We start from the raw sequence: 21,819 nt of genomic DNA, 5'->3' as shown, positions 1-21,819 counted from the left end.
TTTTGTAGGTGGGTCATAGTTCCGACGTCAGTTTAGTTTTTAAACTTTTGCTCGGTGATTTTCCTTATCCTGCTCGTGTGCTGCTGAGGCCGGTTTGAAACTTGAGTGGTATTCCATACCGCAGTTCACTTTTCAAAGCTTTTGCTCTATTGCTGCTAGTCAGTTTCACCCATGGGTTGGTTGGGGGTGTGACCGAGTTTATGCTGAGATAGAAGAATCTGTGTACCCAGCTCACTGTTCTGCTCATTCTGATCTCCCGATCTCCATAGTCTGACTGGGAGAAGGTGGAGTGCCTCCCCTTGGCTGACCTTTCCTTGGTGCACAGCAAGGACTGTAGACATGGTTCCTGTTTATATTCATGTAGAGCAAGATGGGCTGTTGGATGAGGTAGGGGACAGGGCTCGGCCTCTTCTGTAGGTACTGCATAGTGGGGTTTGTTGACAGGATTCTACGCCACAGTATCCACAGCACCCAGGGAGAGGTGGGCAGGAGGAGGGACACTGCAGCCTCTTCTTCATTGGTGCAGTGTGGGGATGTGACAGGCTCTGCTCCACAGACACTGCCAATGCCTGATGAGAAGAGAGACAGCAGTTTCTTCTGCGGTGTTTCCCTGTAGCAGGGGAGGTTTGGTCCAAAGGGTCTGTCCTAAGGGGTGCTTTCCTCTCCATGCTCTGGCTAGCAAGGGCAGGCTCTCTTGAATTTTTTTTATGTTCATTTATTTTTGAGACAGAAATAGAGCATGAGTCTGGGAGGGACAGAGAGAGAGGGAGACACAGAATCTGAAGCAGGCTCCAGGCTCTGAGCTATCAGCACAGAGTCCGACGTGGGGCTCGAACCCATGAACCACGAGATCATGACCTGAGAAGGGCAGGCTCTCTTTTATTATTTTTTAATATTTATTTTTGAGAGAGAGAGAGAGAGCTTGCATGCACATTCATGTGCATGCATGAGCAAAGGAGGGGCAGAGAGACGGGGGGTACAGAGGATCCAAAGCGGGCTCGGTGCTGACATCAGAGAGCCCCTCATGAGCCCCGAGATCATGACCTGAGCCAAAGTCTGCAGCTTTACCGGCTGAGCCACCCAGGCAAAGGGCAGCCTCTAATCTTTGCATTGCTTTATTGCTTTGTGTTTCAGGTTGTAGGCTGCTCTAGTGTGAAGGCCAAGAAATAAAGGAGACAAAACCAAAGCAAACCAGTAAACTCACTACCCCATTGTTCCTTAAGTCTGTAGGTCCTTAGCCAGTCTGCCTTGTCTGTCTCTCACGGTCTCCTGATAATCGCTGTGTGTATTTTGTTCAGTGTGTTTAGTTGTAGTTAGTGAGACTGGTACGATGCAACGTGTTTACTCCATCTTGTTTAGAAGGCTTGGCTCCTCTCTGGCAGCAATGAGTAGGGTGTGAGGTTCTCATCTAATCATCCTCAGATTCTTGATGAATTTTTAATCAATCACCATAAGTATAAGTGACCTGTAATTTCAAACACTCAGGGAAATAAATTCATTGTAAATATGATATTATATGTGCTGTTAATTTAGGAATAGAATTTAAATAATTTCACTTTGCTAAGTTTGCTTCGCATGTTTTTACTTTTTAGTTTTTTAATTTTTAAAAACAATTTTTGTGTTTTTTAAAGAAGGTTGTTTATTTTGAGAGAAAGAGAGAGAGAAAGAGAGAGAGAGAGAGAGAGGACACAGGGGAGGAGAGGCAGAGAGAAAGGGAAAGAGAGGATCCCCAGCAGGCTCTGCACTGTCAGCACAGAGCCCAATGTGGGGCTTGAACTCATGAACGTTGAGATCATGACCTGAGCCAAAGTTGGATGCTTAACCAACTGAGCCACCCAGGTGTCCTGCTTCTCAGGTTTTTAATGCCATATTTTGGATACACAGAAAGATACAGGAAGGGTAACTTTTCTCCTCTTTTTTTCCTTTCTTCCTCTCTCCTTCCTTCCTTCCTTCCTTTCCTTCCTTCCTTCCTTCCTTCCTTCCTTCCTTCCTTCCTTCTTTCCTTCCTTCCTTCCTTCCTTCCTTCCTTCCTTCCTTCCTTCCTTCCTTCTACAAATTACCTCTTTCTCTCTGAGGGACTATCTATCGTGACTTAGCATTCATATGTATAGGATAGGCATGGGATTCAACCTTGACCAAATGTGTGCTCTCTCTCAGGATTTGAATCATAGGCAGAGGAACAAAAATGACTGAATAGATTTGAAAGTTACCTCCTGTGGCAGCCACAGGGCCCTCCATATAATTTTGTTTTAGCTGACATGTTCCTGAAAGAACAAGAGTAGAGCCTAGCACAGGGCTTGTGGGCAGGAAGTATGTCTTCGGAAGTGGTTCCAAGCAACAGATGCGGAGGACAGAGAGGCTAAAACAGGGAAGGAGGGAGAGTTCATTCAGAGATTCATGTTCAAGTTGATCACTGCCATAGGCAATTGAGATTTAATCTTGCTGGGGACCATATGGGGTACCATGTGAAAAGCAGCTCAAAATTACCCAGTTGGGGGATGGAAGATGGTAATATTTTTTTTTTCCGGCAGCTGATGTCCCATTAATTGCCACATGAGTTGCTCTTCCTTCCCATCTCCATGTTTTTGTGCATGTGCATGAGTGGCTCTCACAAGCATACTCTGGGGCAGAGAAGACAGTGTACAGAAGAGACTGTCACATTATACCTGGGTAATTGTGTTTGGTAGCAATGGCCGAATAGAAGATTGACCCAAGAGGATATGAGGTGGGGCCAAGCGGTCTCCAATACATATTTCCATCAGTGCCCATTTTCAAAGCCTCACAGGTGCCTTGTTGTCCTTCCTCACCTTAATCCAGTGAGCAATTCCCAAATCTATTTATGATGAATTCTCTCTCTTTTTGCATGTGTTAGCCAGAACAAATTTCTGTAGATTGCAACCAAAGAACCCTGACACTTCCATTAATCTGTTCTCTTTCACTGCGAGATAGTTTCATCTGTGGTAAAAGTCTGTCTCCTTCGTTGAATCTTGGCATGTCTATCAAAATGCTTGAGCTACGCTTCAAGGACCATATGCGTGTTGTTAAAATAGAATCTTCTGGCCCCAGATGCTGAAGTTTCCCTGTTAGCTTCTGATCCTTCACAGTTAGGCCTAACTTATTTACATAGTATTTAATGACAGGCAGGAATTCGGTTTTGAATCGATGTAAACAGGCAGTAAATTGAAAATACAAGTTAAAGAGATACAGGTGGATGTTATCACATAAATAGCATTTGGTTTTCTGAAATTATAATTATGACACTCCTGAATGATCTCCGATCCCACTGTATTATAATGTGACAGATGTATATGGCTGTGATTTCTCTAGCGATGCTCGCTGTTGCTTCCTTGTCATCTTTAATAACAAAGCAACTGGACAGATTAAATGGAAAAGATTTATTCTCTGTGAATGCCAGAGTCAAAGCATGCTGTCATAGTAACAGGTTAAAGCATTTCCACGAGGAGGTTATTATGCATGATAGGGTGGTACAGCCAGCCATCTCTTTCCATCCCATTGTATCAATGGCGCACTATATGCATTTCTAACTAGGAATTGATGGAGAGGACTTTTGTGATGACTGGCATCCAAATTTTAAATGCTAATTATGGTGAACACATTAAAAAATGCCCGTATCATCAGCGTATTGAAGTTGTACAAAGTAAACATATTGGCACACAAACCGTACCCAGATTGAAACACAGAACGTTTACCAGTCCTGCAGAGGCTGCCTCATTTCTCTCTCAAGTCACAATTCCTGGCACTGTGTAACTGCTATCTCGACCGCTGTCACAACAGATTCATTTTGCGTGATTTATTAACATCTTTGGGCATTTTATTTAAATTTTTTGTCAAGGGAGAGGTTACATCCGTTGAAATAAACCTTAAATGGCATGGTTTAATGAGTTTTGAGAAAGGCACACAACCATGTAACCAACAGCACTATCAAAGTAAAGAACATTCCCACAACCCCTGATTTCCGTGTGCCCTTCTCCAGCCCCAGAAGAGAAAGCAATGCTTCTCCTGAAAGCAACCACTCTTCTGAAATCTTTTGCTCTAGGTTGCTTGTTCTCGAAATCCACATAAATGCAATAGTGTAGTACCTACTCTTGTATTTGGCTTCTCTTTACTCATGGCAAAGTTTTTGAGATTTATTTATGTTGTATGTATAATCCATTTGGTTTTCCTATTGACAGTAGCATTCTACATTATAAATGTAGTACTCCAATATCCCACAACACAAGATTGGATAAAGTATAGTTTTATTTCTTTTTCAATCCTTCTAGCTTTCATTTAGGTTTCTTGATTAATTTTTTGGCTAAGGACCTCTAGTACAATGCCACATAGACTTGTTAAAAGTCAGATCCTGGCGGTATTCACAGTATGAAGGGAGAAAGAATTCACTGTTTCACCATTATGTGTAATGGTGGCTGTAGATGTTTTTAGGAAATACGTGTCCTCTATTAATTTATGGTAGTTCCTTTATATTTCTAGTTTGATAAAAGGTTTTATCATGTACGGGTGCCAAATTTTGCTAAGAACTTTTCTGCGTATATGGAGGTACTCATGTGATTTCCCTTTTATTCAGTTTATATGGTGAATGACATCAGTTTATACAAATGGTAAATTAATTTTGCATCCCTGGGATAAATCTCACTTGGTCACGTTATGTTATTCTTTGTATATATTTCCAGATAGGATTTGCTAATGGTTTGTTGAAAATTTCTGTGTTCATGAGAGATACTGGTCTGTAGTTATTTTTCTTGTAATATCTTCATTGGGTTTAGTGTCAGGGTTAAGTAAACCTCACAAAAACGTTAGGGAATGTGTCCTCCTGTATTTTTTTTCTTTAAATTTTTTTTCCCAAGTATGTATAAGAATGGATTTTCCCCCCAAATATTGGACAGAATTCATTAGACAAATCGCTTGAATTAACTTTTTTTCTCCTTAAATATTTGGTAGAATTCACACATGACACTTTCGAACTGGAAAGATTTTAAGTAAAAACTCAATTTTTAGCAGATAGATTGCGATTTAAAAATGTTCTTTATTCTTGTGTCACTTTGGCAATTTGTGTATTTTGAGCAGCTGTCCATTTTCTTAGCTGTCAATTTTATTGCTAAAAAGGTCCTTTGTAACATTGGTAGTATATGTAGCGATTAGCCCTGATACTGGTAATTTGAATTTTTGTCCTTTTTTCTAGATCAGTCTTACTAGGTATTTTTCATGTCTAAAAAATTTTAAAAGTATTAATATTTGGCTTTATTCAGGTTTTCTCTGTGGTCTTTTCCTTGTCATTGATTTCCATTTATTATTTTTGCTGTTTCCTTCATCCTACTTATTTTAAGTTTTTTTACTCTTGTTTTTCTAACAAAGTTAAAAGTTGGACTTTTAAAAAGATTATTAAAATTTTAAATCCCTAGTAAGACTAATCAAGGGAAAAAAAGAAGGAGAACACGCACATCATCAACCTCAGGAATCAGAAAGAAGGCATCAGTAGGTATATATACAATAGACAATAGAATGAAAACAATAGGATATTATGGATAATTCTATACCAATAAATTCTACAATTTGGATGAATGGACAAGTTCCTGGAAAGACATATATTGCAGAAATTAACATAGAAAGAAATAGAAAGTATGATTAGTGCCGTATTTACTCAAGGAGTTGAATTCTTGATGACGAATTCCCTCCTCTCTCCCTGCAATTAACTGTCCATTCTTGAATTCTTACCCTGAGAATTCTACCAAATATTTTGTTAAATGTTTATTTACTTATCTTGAGGTGGTGTGGGGGAGCTGCAGAGAGAAAGGGAGACAGAGAATCCAAAGCAGGCTTCATGCTTTCAGTGCAGAGCCCAATGTGGGGCTTAGACTCATGAGCTGTGAGATCATGACCTGAGCTGAAGTGGAACACTTAACCAGGTGCCCCCTACCAAATATTTTTAAAAGATATAATTACAGCCTATACAAGCTCTTACAGAAAAATAACAATAGAGGAAGGCTTCATAATTCTTTTTGTGGTTTTGTGTTTCTAAGACCAAGGTCACCTAAATACTAAAACTTCTCAAAGACAAAAATAATAAAATAAAATTTCAGACAAAATTTTTATGAATATAGATACAGAATTCTCTTTAAAAATTTAGCAAATCAAATCTAATAACACGTGGAAAGGTTAATATGTGACCAATGAGTTCATTCCAGGAATGAATGAGCTTGATTTGCCATTTGAATATAAGTCATTATAATTCATCTTATTAACAAAATAAAATAAATTTGTGTAATCTTCCATTGTACGTAAAAAAAAACACATAACAAAATTTGAAACTGCTTCGTGACCTTTCATCAAGTAACAAAAGGGCAGTGCCTTAATACGGTGAAAGGCATCTATGGGAAATCTATGGCTAATACCATACTTAATATTAAAACATTAATCCTTTTCCTTTAAATTTTGAAAAAAAGCAAAAATATCTGTTCTCACTATTTCTATTCAACTTTTGCTAGAAGTCCCTACCAATTCAATAGGGTAGAAAAACAAGATAAAAAAAGTACACATTGGAAAACAAGAAGTAAAACTGTCATTATTTGAGAATGATATGATTGTGGTTCTAGAAGACTCTGTGCTACTTATAAGAAAAATGATTAAACTGAAAAGGGTATTTTGAAAGATCAAGAATATAATATTAACACATAAATCAATTACATTTCTATATACGTTCAACAAACCATCTGTAAAGTAAGTTAAAAATTAATACCCTCATAATTATATTTAAAAACATCAAATCCTAAGTAGTAGATCTAATGAAAGTTATGTTAGATCTCTCCATGGAAAACTATGAAACATAGCTGAGAGAAATTACAGAAGTCCTAAATAAATATATAATATCCTCTTCATGAATTGGTGGAGTCATATTGCTCTCTGTTGTACCTCAACTGATCTATAGATCCAATTTCTATCAAAATCCCAGCAGGCTATTTTGAAGAAATAAATAGGGCGTTTCCAAAATATATACAGAAGTGCAAACAATGTAGATCAGCCCAATGAATCTCAAAAAAGAACTAAGTTGGAGGACTTAACAGTACTTGGCCTGAAGATTGACTATAAATCCCTAGGAAGTAAGACAATGCATCATAAGTATGTTCAGATGAATAGATTAACAGCAGGGATTAGAGAATCCAGAAAATACATGTATGTGATGTATATTCATATTTCCATATGTGTATATAATAAACATACAAATACACATTTGTATATAAATGAGGATAGAATAATAAGGCAACGAAAAAGAAAAGTAAATTAAGAAATAGAACAGTATGACTGTGCAAATGCGTGCATAGCCAGTCGGTCTTTGATCAAAATATTAAATTAAATCAATGAAAAATCAGTCTTTTTTTGTTTTTTAAGTAGGCTCCACTCTGGGTGTGGAAACCAACATGGGGCTTAAACTCACAACTCTGAGTTCAAAACCTGAGCTGGGATCAAGAGTCAAACACTCAGCCAAATGAGCCATCCAGGTGCCTCCAAAGCAAAGACTTTTTTTAAAAAACAAAAACAAACATAACCAGAATACCTGGATATCAGTGAGAAAAAGAAACCTTGACCTCTATCTTAAATTTTTATACAAAAGTAATTTATTATGTTGGATATCTACATGCAAAAAGAATAAAACTGGGCCTTAACACCACAACCCAAAACCTCTGGGACGCAGCAAGGACAGTCATAAGAGGAAAGTATATAGCAATCTAGGCCTTCCTAAAGGAGGAAGAAAGATCTCAGATACACAACCTAACCTTACGCCTTAAGAAGCTGGAAAAAGAACAGCAAATAAAACCCCAAATCAGCAGAAGACAGGAAATAATAAAGATTAAAGCAGAAATTAATGCTATTGAAAAACAGTAGGACAGATCAATGAAACCAGAAGCTTGTTCTTTGAAAGAACTAACAAAATTGATAAACCACTAGCCAGTTTGATCAAAAAGCAAAAGGGAAGGACCCAAATAAATAAGATCAAGAATGAAAGAGGAGAGATCACAACCAACACAGCAGAAATAAAAACAATAATAGGGGAATATTATGAGCAATTATATGCCAATAAAAGGGGCAATCTGGAAGAAATGGACAAATTCCTAGAAACATATACACTACCAAAACTGAAACAGGAAGAAACAGATAATTTGAGCAGACCCATAACCAGTAAGGAAGTCGAATTAGTAATCAAAAATCTGCCAAAAAACAAGAGTCCAGGGCCAGATAGCTTTCCGGGGGAATTCTACCAAACATTTAAGGAAGAGATAACACCTATTCTCTTGAAGCTGTTCCAAAAAAATAGAAATGGAAGGAAAACTTCCAGACTCTTTCTGTGAAGCCAGCATTACCTTGATTCCAAAACCAGACAGAGACCCCACTAAAAAGGAGAACTATAGACCCATTTCCCTGAGGAACATGGATGCAAAAATCCTCAACAAATATCAGCCAATCGAATCCAACAATACATTAAAAAATTTTTTCACCACAAGCAAGTGGGATTTATACCTGGGATGCAGGGCTGGTTCAATATCTGCAAAACAATTAACGTGATTCATCACATCAATAAAAGAAAGGACAAGAACCATATGACCCTCTCAAGAGATGCAGAGAAGCATTTGACAAAATACAGCATCCTTTCTTGACAAAACCCTCAAGAAAGTAGGGATAGAAGGATCATACCTCGAGATCATAAAAACCTTATTTGAATGACCCAATGCTAATATCATCCTCAATGGGGAAAAGCTGAGAGCTTTCCCCATAAGGTCAGGAACAAGACAGGGATGTCTACTCTCACCACTGTTATTCAACATAGTATTGGAAGACTTAGCCTCTGCAATCAGACAACACAAAGAATTAAAAGCATCCAAATCAGCCAGGAGAAGGTTAAACTTTCACTCTTCACAGATGACATGATACTCTATATGGAAAACCCAAGAGATTCCACCAAAAAACTGCTAGAATTGATTCCTGAATTCAGCAAAGTTGCAGGATATAAAATCAACACACAGAAATCGGTTGCATTCCTATTCACCAACAATGAAGTGACAGAAAGAGATACCAAGGAATTGGTCCCATTTACAGTTGCACCAAAAAATAAAATACCTAGGAATAAATCTAACCAAAGAGGTAAAAAATGTATACACTGAAAACTATAGAGAGCTTATGAAAGAAATTGAAGAAGACACAAAAAAATGGAAAAAGATTCCATGCTCCTGGATAGGAAGAACAAATATTGTTAAAATGTCGATACTATAGAAAGCAATCTACATATTCAGAACAATCCCTAGCAAAGTAACATCAGCATTCTTCACAGAGCTAGAACAAATAATCCTAAAATTTGTATGGAATCAGAAAAGACCCCAAATAGCCAAAGCAATCTTGAAAAAGAAAACCAAAGCAGGAGGCATCACAATCCTAGACTTCAAGCTATACTACAAAGCTGTAATCATCAAGACAGTATGGTACTGGCACAAGAACAGACACTCAGATCAATGGAACAGAATAGAGAACCCAGAAATGGACCCACAAACGTATGGCCAACTAATCTTTGACAAAGCAGGAAAAAATATCCAATGGAATAAAGACAGTCTCTTCAGTAAGTGGTGCTGGGGAAACTGGACAGGAACATGCAGAAGAATGAACCTAGACCATTGTCTTACACCATACACAAAAATAAACTCAAAATGGATGAAAGACCTAAATGTAAGAAGGAAGCCAGCAAAATCTTTGAGGAGAAAGCAGGCAAAAATCTCTTTGATCTAGGCCACAGCAACTTCATAGTCAACACGTCTCTGGAGGGAAGGGAAACACAAGCAAAACTGAATTGCTGGGACCTCATCAAAATAAAAAGCTTCTGCACAGCGAAGGAAACAATCAGCAAAACTAAAAGGCAACCAACAGAATAGGAGAAGATATTTGCAAATGACATATCAGATGAAGGGTTAGTATCCAAAATCTATAAAGAACTTATCAAACTCAACATCCAAAAAACAAAAAATGAGATCAAAACCACAATGAGATACCACCTGACACCTGTCAGAATGGAAAACATGAACAACTCAGGCAACAACAGATGTTGGCGAGGATGCGGAGAAAGAGGATCTCTTTTGCATTGTTGGTGGGAATGCAAGCTGGTGTAGCCACTCTGAAAAACAGTAGGGAGGTTCCTCAAAAAACTAAAAATACGAGTACCCTATGACCCAGCAATTGCACTACTCGGTATTTATCCAAGGGATACAGGTGTGCTGTTTCGAAGGGACACATGTACCCCCATGTTTATAGCAGCACTATCAACAATAGCCAAAGTTTGGAAAGAGCCCAAATGTCCATCGATGGATGAATGGATAAAGAAAATGTGGTATATACATATATAACATATATATATTTTACACACACACACACACACACACATATATATACACACACACGTATACACACACACACAATGGAGAATTACTCGACAGTCAAAAAGAATGAAATCTTGCCATTTGCAACTACATGGATGGAACTGGAAGGTATTACGCTAAGTGAAATTAGGCAGTCAGATAAAGACAAAAATCATATGATTTCGCTTATATGAGGACTTTAAGAGACAAAACAGATGAACATAAGGCAAGGGAAACAAAAATAATAAAAAACAGGGAGGGGGACAAAACATAAGAGACTCATAAATATGGAGAACAAACTGAGGGTTACTGGAGGGAGTGTGGGAGGTGGGATGGGCTAAATGGGTAAGGGGCACTAAGGAATCTACTCCTGAAATCACTGTTGCACTATATACTAATTTGGGCGTAAATTTAAAAAAATAAAAAGTGTAAAAGAAAAACACCTCTCTTTCTGATACAAGCAGTCAATTGAGAGGGAGGTAACGAACTTTTACAAATAAATCTTGTGAAATGACAATATTTGAATATACCCTTCTAAAATAAATTTTTTAAATGTTCAATAATCACATGAAAAAATTTTATCAGGAAAATGCAGATAGAAAGTACAATGAGATATTGTTAAACACTCATTTGTTGACTAAAATTGAAAGTACCAACAATACAAAATGTTGGCAAGGGTATGGAGTAAATGCAGTTCTCATGTTGCTAATGAGAGCATAAAATTGTCAAATCATTCTGGAAAATGGTTTGGCAATTTCTAAAAAAATGAATTATACAGGGGGGAAAAAAGAATAAAACTGGGCTACTTTCTGACACCATACACAAAAAGAAACTCAAAATATATCAAAGACCCAAATACGAGACCTGAAACCATAAAACTCTTAGAAGAAAACATAGGCAGTAACTTCTTTGACATCAGCCTTAGCAACATTTTTATAGATATGTCTCCTCAGGCAAGGGAAACAAAAGCAAAAATAAACTATTGGGACTACACAAAAAGAAAAAGCTTTTGCACAGGAAAGGAAACCATCAACAAAATGACAAGGCAACCTATTCAATGGGCGAAGATATTTACAGATGATATATCTGATAAAGGGTTAATATTCAAAATATATAAAGAACTTACACAACTCAACACCAAACAACCAAACAGCCTGATTAAAAAATGAGCAGAGGATCTGAATAGACATTTTTCCAAAAAGATATACAGATGGCCAGCAGACACATAAAAAATACTCAACATCACTAACCATCAGAGAAATGCAAATCAAAACCACAATGAGGTATCACCTTACACTTGTCAGAATAGTTTGAATCAAAAAGACAAAAAATGGCATGTGTTGGCAAGGACGCAGAGAGAAAGTAACCCTCTGCACTGCTGCGAATGCAAATTGATGCAGCCAGTGTGGAAACCAAGTGTGGACGTTCCTTAAAAAATTAAAGGTTGAATTACCGTATGATCCAGTAATTTCACTATTGGATATGTACCCAAAGACAATGAAAACACTAACTCAAAAAGAAAGACGCACCCCTATGTTTATTATAGCATATATACAGTAGCCAAACGATGGAAGCAACCAACCCATGTGTCCGTTCATAGATGAATGAATAAAGAAAATGTGGTACATATATACAATGGAATACTACTCAACCACAAAAAAGAATGAAATCTTGCCATTTGCAATGACATGGATGGAGCTAGAAGGTATAATGCTAAGTGAAATAAATCAGAGAAAGACAAATGCTGTATGATTTTAGTTACATGTGGAATTTAAGAAACAAATTGAATGAACAAAGAAAAAAGACAAAGAAACAGATTCTTAAATACAAACAATGAACTGGTGCTTGCCAGAGGGAAGGTGAGCGGAGGAAGAGTAAAATAGATGAAGGGGATTAATAGTACATTTACCTTGACAACACTGGGCAATGTATTGAATTGTTGAATCGCTATATTGTACACCTGAAACTAATGTAACACTGTATGTTAACTATACTTCAATGAAAAAATAAATAAAATAATTTGTGATGGTTAATTTACTGAAAAGTTAAAACACAGCCATAATGCTTACACTAGAAAAAGAAAATAAGAAAATAAGAGAGAATATCTCTGGGATGTTGGTGGAGTCAAAGATTTCTTGGTTGATGCATAAAAAAGGACAAACTTTCAATGAAATTATTGATAAAGTGGGTTTCATCAAAAGACATCGTGAAATAAATAAATAAACACAAAATATAAAACTAATATAAAAGCCAGAAAGTGGGAAAAATAGTTATAACACATACATTTGAGTTGCCTAAAAAAATACAAGGAACACTGTAAATTCAATCATAGAAGCATGAATGTCCCAGATTTTAAAAATGTGCAAATTGCGTCAATAGACACTTCACAAAAGATGATATATGAACATTCATTAAACACATAATAAGATGTTTATCATCATTTCTCATCAAGGAAAGAAAAAATTCAAACCACAGTGAGATACCATTTCACGTTTATTAGAATAGCAGAAAAATGATATCTATATATCTAACAACAACATATCTATATCTATATATTTATCTCTGTGTCTATAACTGTATCTATATATAAAAATGCCCAATATTGGTGAACACGTGGAGCTCCTGTAATTCTTCGACATTCTTCTATGGAAGATTAAAGCAATGCCACGGCTTTGGAATAATATTTGGCAGTTCTTTATAAAGTTAAACATAGGGGCGCCTGGGTGGCTCAGCTGGTTGAGTGTCCGACTTCAGCTCGGGTCATGATCTCATGGTCTGTGAGTTCAAGCCCCGCGCTGGGCTCTGTGCTGACAGCTCAGAGCCTGGAGCCTGTTTCAGATTCTGTGTCTCCCCCTCTCTGCCCCTTCCCCGCCATGCTCTGTCTCTCTCCGTCTCTGAAAAATGAATAAACTTAAAAAAAATTTTTTTTTAAAGTTAAACATAAATATCCTATGACCTAGCAGTTTCATTCTTAGGTATTTTTCAAGAGAAATAAAAACATATTCACAGAAAGACTTGTAAAAGAATGTTTATAGTGGCCTTGTTCATAATAGGCGAAAACTGGATACAAAATGTGGGTACAACCCAAATGTCCTTCAAAAAGAATATGGATAAACAAATTGTGATATGTTCCCACATGGAAAAGTCTATAGCAATAAAGCTATGGATGTATGCAACAAGGGGTTTGAAGCTTAATGTTTAATCATTATATATGCAAACAAAACTGGACACAAAAAGAATACATTCTATATGATTCTATTTACAGGAACTCCAGAGACAAAACTAATCTATGGTAAAGAAATCAGGGTTGTTGTTGGGGACTGTGGTAGTTATTTGATTGGAAAAGGGTATTAGGAAATTTTTGAGGTGACAAAAATGTGCCGTAGCTTGTTTTTGTGTGTGTATATGTGTGGCAGTTATGGGAATGGGCATACATAATTATCAAAATTCAAACGAACGCCTCAACTCTGCATTTTATGATATGTTAATGATTTAAAACATGTCCACCAGTGCTTTGGATTTGATTCTGTCCATTTTTTCTTTTCGTGTTTTTGAGCTTTGTTGATAGGTTTATACACGTTTAGAATTCCTTACCCCTCCTGCCACCAGAATATATTGTCTTTCTTTATACATCGGTGTTTTTTCTTTCTTTTTCTTCTTTTGGCAGGCAGTTATTAATGGATCCTCTTGTGCCTGTTGGGCTTGTTTGGAGGCTTGTTTCACTTCGGTCCTTGGTCCTGGGTCATGGCTTTCAATCTAGGGCATAGTCCTGAGTTGTAAGGTGTGACCGTTGAGGATCTCAGCACTATGGCAAATGTGCTTGGTGGCATTCCTGCCCCTGGCTTGGTCAGGACTCTTGTCTCTCTTTGCACTGCTCCACTTGTGGAATGTCACTGTTTACACACATGGCCCTGTCCTCAGCCAAGAGCTTGAGGCAAACTCTCACACTGACCTCTGGGCCCTCGGACTTTCTGTTTTTTTTCAACTCTGCCTTATAAAGTCAGCTGTTTCTGCATATCCAAACAACCACCTTACTCCTCAACTCGGATGGTCTTGCCCTCCAGCCTTTGCTTGGGGTCTCCCCTTCTGTGCACCTTCCAGCAAGTGCTCATAGGCAGAAAACTATGATAAATGTGGAGCCGGTTTTGCGTGCTCTCCTTTTCTCAGCTGGCTGCCTATTGTCCAGTTCCCGAAAATCATCGCTCAGATATATATAGTCCAGTTTTACAGTTGTTTTCTCAGAAGGGCTCACTGATATCAGTTACTTCATCACGGTTGGAAAAGAAAGTCTGTTATTGATATTTAATTTCTTGAATATTTTTTAAAGTGTATGATGTATTTATTTTGAAAGAGAGAGAGTGCAAGGGAGCATCCGAGACCGCACGTGAGCAGGGGAGGGGCAGAGAGAAAGGGAGAGGGAGGGAGAGAATCCCAAGCAGGCTTTGCATTGTCAGTGCAGAGCCTGATGCAGGGCTTGAACTCATGAACTGTGAGATCGTGACCTGAGCCCAAACCAGGAGTTGGAGGCTTAATTGACTGAACCTAGCCAAGTGCCCCCATATTTAATTTTTAAGGTTCATTGACTCTAGAGGAATGCTATATCAATCTTGGTGTTGTGGAGATATAAGATATTTACATACAACTTGTTTTATGGAGCAGGAGAATAAACAGTCTTCTTTAGGAACAAAAAATCTGGTGACTACTGTTAGCAGGTAAATTTACTTCACCTCTGATACGGCGTGACAAAGCTGTGGCTTAAAGTAACTGACTACGCAGTACTATCCGTCTTTAAATCTCAAGCGAAACCTGAAACCAAGAATGCCAAAATCAGAAGCAAAAACAAAACACAGCGGTGTAATACTGTGTGTGAGAAACAAAGGTTGTATTTGTTCTCACAAAATGAGTAAACATGAGCCAACAATTCATTTTCACAACTACCCTTCAGCAATTGCTGTTCAGAATTCCAAGGTATCCTTTTAATTGATTTCTTCAGTTAGAAAAATCATTTGCAATTTTGATCCTCTGACTTTAGACAGAAGTGAGAGACGATATAGGACCTGAAGAAACAGCATTCATGACTCTTACTTCAGGGTGAACCCCGTTTCCAAAAAAATAATTGGAAAACAAACAGGAAGTGGAATCCTGTCTCTCATTTTTAACTCACAGATTTAATTCCACTAACCTACTTGAATTCCTTAAATGTATGGAACTTGCAGATGAAAACCTCAATATACTTCTGTTTTTGTCCATTTTGCTCCTTTCGTTTCCCCAAATTGAAGCATTTCCAAACAAGGCACAAGAAAATAAACAATACCTTACCTTGTAAAGTTTGGTTTACCTAGGATATCTTGTCAAGGTAGAAGTTTCCTTGGTTAAATTGCCAGATAACTGTATACCCGGTTTTTACAATTTTAGTACATGCTAAAATAGGTTAAATTTGAATGCTGGACTCTTAGGCTTACCCCCCTTCATTCCCTAATGATAGTGAAGAAACTGCATTGTGTTCCAGTGGTCCTCAATGGGGGTGGAGGACAAGGGTGGGGGTGATGGCTTGAGATAGGTGGGGCTTTGAAGGGTAGGGAGTGGGGGAGATTTTACCCTCTAAGTGACGTTTGACAATATCTGGAGACATTTTTGGTTGTTGCAACTGGGAGGGGGATTCACTGGCATTTGTTGGGTAGAAGCACAGGGTACCCCACTCACACCAAAGAATTACTTGGCTTAAAATGTCAACAGCCTCAGGGTTGAAAATCTCTGCTGTATTCGTATGGACTTATGCTGTATTCACATACCAGCTGTGCCCTTTGTTAACAACTACACAATCTTGAGAAGAATATTAAAATGAGACTTATGTTTATTTTCAGTGTTGTCGTGAGGAATAGCTTTAAGGAATAGGGATTTAGTGCACTGCTAAGAAGGTAATAGACCTTTAATAATTGGTAGCTATTATTAATGCTACTGTTGCTTTACATTTGTTAATTTACATTTACATAAGAGACTCCTTAGTGTTCAGATTAAATTTATTTCACCTTTGAAAAGAGAGAGGGAAATATGTGAGAAAGCCTGTTGGTTTGTGTATAGGGAGTTTTCCACAGCATTTTCCCTTGGAGCATAAAAAGAGACCCAAAAGTTACCCTGACGATATGTAGGGCTATATATTGAATATATTTTGGTTTCATATGGACCACGAATCACAGACACCTTTGTGGTGCACACTGAGACCTGACCAGATACATGTTTTGTTTTATAATATTACTGGTCCCACCTTCAAAAACAAGGTAAAGTAGTTGGACCAATAACTGGAGCTTACTTGGCTGATGAGAAATAGAGCACTTAAAATAATACTGTTTAGGGGCGCCTGGCTGGCTCAGTCAGTTGGACGTCCGACTTCAGCTCAGGTCATGATCTCGCAGTCTGTCAGTTCGAGCCCCGTGTCGGGCTTTGTGCTGACGGCTCAGAGCCTGGAGCCTGCTTCGGATTCTGTGTCTCCCTCTCTCTCTGCCCCTTCCCTGCTGGCACTGTCTGTCTCTCAAAAATAAAAATAAAAATAAAAATAAAATCATTAAAAAAATTAAAGTATTATAATTTATAATATGTTGTATATTTTAGAATATATGTTATGTATTTTATAAAAATGTTTTTAAGTTTATTTATTTTGAGAGAGAGAATGAGAGTGAGGAGTGGAGGGGGGAGGAGCAGAGCATGAGAGAGAGAGAGAGAGAGAGAATCCCAACTAGGCTCTGCATTGTCACTGCAGAGCCTCATGCAGGCTCAAACTCACAAATCGTGAGATTACGACCTGAGCCAAAATCAAGGGTCAGACATTTAACCAACTGAGCCACCCAGCACCTCTAGAATATATATTAAATATTTTAAACGTGAGGATACAAATGCTGGTCTGCATGTCATGTTTATTCAGAGAAAATGAGATGAAACTCTATCTCTAAAGACTTCTCATGTATAAAGGACAACTGAAAATCTTGGGGCATATGCCAATGTATAATAAATATTATCATCCTATGTCGGGCTCAGAGCCTGGAGCCTACTTCAGATTCTGTGTATCCCTCTCTCTCTCTGCCCTCTCCCACTCACACTCTGTCTCTGTCTCAAAAATAAATAAACATTAACAAAATATTATCAAATAGGCTTGCTTTTTTTTAAAAAAAAGTTTATTTTAAGAGCGAGCATGGGAGCGAGATTGGGGGAGGGGCAGACAGAGAGGAAGAGAGAGAGAATCCCAAGCAGGCGCTGCACTCTTAGTGTGGAGCCCACTACTTGAACCATGAACTGTGAGATCATGACCTGAGCTGAAATCAAGAGTTGGATGCTTAACCAACTGAGCCATCCAGGCACCCCTAGACTTGCCTTTTATTGCAGAGTTTTCTTGTCATATAAAGTGGGGCATAGGACTTTAAAGTAGAACTTTGATGTCTACTAATTAATGGGCTACCTAAACAGGAGCCATTCATTCCTTGATCATTGTTTACTGAGTGCTTACTAAGTGCTTGCTCCTGTCCTAGTAGAACAATCTAGTGGGAGAGGTAATCATTAATCAAATAATCATATAACATGTATTGTCACACTATAAGAAGTACTCTAAAGAAAAAATAAAGGAGCTTACAAGTGAGGTAAGAAAGTACTACTCTGAACAATTCTAGTAATTTCTGAGACATTTTTGCACTATTTTCGTTATTCGTTCATTCGTGCGTTCATTCATTGATTCATTCGTTCACTTGAGAAAACTTTATTAAATCCGCCCTAGTTACATTCCAGGCACTGTGCTAGTAGCTGGGGGAAAAATTGTAAAAAAAATATTCATGGTGCCTTCTTGAAATTTATAATTTAGCTATTCGAGTGACCAAATGTTTTAAAGAAGTGAAATTAGACATTGCCATTTCCCTTGCAAAATCGCAAATAAGGAAAAAAAAAAAAAGCAAACCAGAGAAATTATCTGCAAATTAAATTAAACCACCCAGGTATTATTAGTGATGTCAATTATATCCTGACCTTCGTGACAACACGTGTACAAACCTGCCATTTATTGTCACTGTTTGCAGGAAGAAAGGAGGCACTGTTGACATCATTAAGTAATGACCTTGATTATTAAAAAAGGAGAAGATGCAGAAAAGAAAGTCAGGAGACTGTCCTGACTGCAACATGGTTTTCTAGCAGACAGGAGATTGGCTCTGACTGGAAGACTTACCCTTTGTCTTCCGTTCCTAAAATTAATTCTATTTGTTTAAATATTCACAAAACATATAATTTCTTATTTTGCCTCTAGTGAATAGCTACTATAGATAGATTTTAAAATAAGAGGTCTCAAATTCAATAATATATTTTTATAAATGATTGTTTCAAATTCCATTTATTAAAGCTTAATTACTGTCTCTCTATATAATGAGTCCACTGCGTACCTTATAAACGCTTCCAATAATCACATGAAATTTTAATGAATACACAATAATGGTCTTATTAATTTTAAATTAAATGTACTTGTTCATTTTTGAAAATAAATTTCAAGTGCCACTATAAATAACTCAGGAAAGCGAATTCATTTTTACACAAGATAGACTATTAGTTTGGAAGTTTATAGCTGTAAATACTCTGGTTTTTCTCAAAGAATAAGAGTAGATAATGTAATTTGAGTGGTTTTTTTTTGTCTGTGTATGTCTATGCACATATGGTGATTACAGGATATACATTACATGGATTATTTAGTTTAATTTTTATGAAACAGTAAGGCAGCGCTCGTATTATGTTCAACTTAGAGATATGGAAAAGTGGTTTACAGAGGTTAAGTGGCAAGCTCAGAATCATGTCTTCTAGGAATTAATAGGATTTCAGTCTGACTGTCTAAAATCCCAAGGACTTAAAAATAAAAAAGTCCCATGGACTTAACCACTGTTTTAGTAGAGTAACATTGTTGACCTCATTTCTAATTTCAAATTAAATTTCACTTGGTCAGGGGGCTCTTCAAAGCTGGAAAATTTCTCGGTGAATACATTGTTGAACAAACTTGGGCTTTGTCAGTGACAATAGGCAAAATGATATCAGGGAAAGCTGAACATCTTTGCCTCAAATGGGGGAAAGTGTGCTGGCACAGACCATACTGGCCCACAGGAGAGGGTTGTTAAATAGTAACTGCCACACCACTGAGTATAACTAAAATCAACAAAATCAGGCTTTCTGCTCCTCCCCGTTTGACAGACAGCTGCGTCTTCTGGTGCAGTGCCAGCCACATCTGCAAGTCACAGTGGTGAAGGTCGGAGTAAATGGAGTTGGCCGTATTGGGTACCAGGTCACCGGGGCTGCTTTTAACTCTGGGAAAGTGGAAACTGTCACCAGCAATGACCCCTTCATTGACGTCAGCTACATTGTCTACTTGTTCCAGTATGATTCCACCCATGGCAAATTCCACCGTCCAGTCAAAGCCGAGAATGGGAAACTTGTCCTCAATGGACAAGTGGAGCCCATCTCCACCTTCCAGGAGTGAGATCCCACCAGCAACAAATGGGGTGATGCTGGTGCTGAGTGTGTTGTGAAGTCCACTGGAGGCTTCCCCACTATGGAGAAGGCTGGGACTCACCTGGAGGTTGAGGCTAAGAGGGTCATCATCTTTGCCCCTTCTGCTGATGCCCTCATGTTTGTGAAGGGCGTGACCCACGAGAAGTAAGACAACTCCCTCAAGATGGTCGGCAATGCCTCCTGCGCCACCAGCTGCTTGGCTTCTCTGGCCAAGGTCATCTATGACAACTTTGGCATCTTAGCGGGACTCATGACAATAGTCCATACCATTACTGCTACCCAGAAAACCATGGACAACCCCTCTGGAAAGCTGTGGCATGATGGCCAAGGGGCTGCTCAGAACATCGTCCCTGCTGATACTGGTGCCAATAAGTCTATAAGCAAGGTCATCCCTGAGCTGAATGGGATGCTTATTGGCATGGCCTTCTGTGTCCCCACCACCAACGTGTCAGTCACGGATCTGCTCTGCTGGAGAAAGCTGTCAAATGCAATGACATGAAGAAGCTGGTGAAGCAGAAATCAGAAGGTGCCCTCAAAGGCATCCTGGGCTACACTGAGGGCCAGGTTGTCTCCTGCGACTTTAACAGTGACACCCATTCTTCCACCTTTGATGCTGAGGCTGCCATTGCCCTCAGTGACCACCTTGTAAAGCTCATTTCCTGATATGATAATGAATTTGGCCATACCACCTGGGTGGTGGACCTCATGGTCCACATGACCTCCAAAGAGTAAGAGCCCCCTGGACCACCAGCCCCAGTGAGAGCAAGAGGAAGAGAGAGGCCCTCAGCTGTTGGGGAGACCTTGCCCCATTTCATCTCACAACACACTGAGAATCTCCTGACCTCTACCCAGTTTCCATCCCAGATCCCCTGAAGAAGGTGAGGGTTTGGGGAAACCTACCTTGTCATGTACCACCAATAAAGGATACTGTATCCAGTCAAACAAACAAACAAACAAAACAAAACAAACAAACAAACAAAAAAAATCCAAGATGCCTGTTAGGGAAGCAGATCCCTGATGTCTTTCTTGTTCTGTTACAAGTAATCATAATGCCATAATGCTTTCTGATTATTCACATATTAATGGAAATTTAACTCTTTTTAAAAAAGTTTTTATGTTATTATTTATTTATTTATTTGTTTGTTTTTTAGAGAGAGAAAGAGAGTGTGTGTGCATTTACACACACGAATTGGGCAGAGGCAGAGAAAGAGGGGGAGAGAGAATACCGGACAGGCTCTGTGCTATCAGTGTGGAGCCCAATGCAGGGCTCGATGTAGGGACTCAATCCCACGAACCCTGAGATCATGACCTGAACCGAAATCGAGAGTTGGATGCTTAACCAACTGAGCCTCCTGGTGCCCTGGAAAACTGTTTTCTACTTTTATATTTAGTCTAGTGGAAAGTCTTAGGTAAACATCCTATGAAAAAACCCCAACCCTTTATTTCTGAAAAAATGATTTTACTTTCATGTATGTGTGTATTTCATTTTCATTTATACCTTATGTCCTTTATGTCTAGAACAGTACTAAGACTGTCAATACTGGCACAAACTAACATCTTGCATGTTTTATCTTACCTTAACTTATCCCTCCTTTGATGCTCCTGCTTATTTTATGCCTATCTGAGTTTCTGACCTATATTCTTTTCCTTTCCTCTAAATAACCTCCTTTAACATTTCTTATAAAGCAGGTCAATTGGCAACAAATTCCTTCAAGTTTTATTTGTCTAAGAAAGTCTTTATTTCTCTTTTACTTTATTTAACAAAAAATTTTTTTAGAGAGAGCAATAGAGAGCAAGACCAAGTGGGGTAGAGGGGCAGAGGGAGAGGGAGAATCTTAAGCAGGCTCCTTGGGCCTCGATCCCACAACCCTGGGATCATAAC

The 21,819-nt window shown here is 38.3% G+C and overlaps 1 pseudogene; it reads left to right on the top strand.

Moving 5' to 3' along the window:
* Window positions 1-339: 339 nt before the first annotated feature.
* On the top strand, window positions 340-20,600 carry LOC122229927 (annotated as a pseudogene).
* Window positions 20,601-21,819: the final 1,219 nt, after the last annotated feature.

Source organism: Panthera leo, chromosome A1 (genome assembly GCF_018350215.1).
Source record: "Panthera leo isolate Ple1 chromosome A1, P.leo_Ple1_pat1.1, whole genome shotgun sequence".
In the NCBI taxonomy this organism is placed as follows: Eukaryota; Metazoa; Chordata; class Mammalia; order Carnivora; family Felidae; genus Panthera; species Panthera leo.
This window is presented reverse-complemented; position numbering and strand designations above follow the sequence as displayed.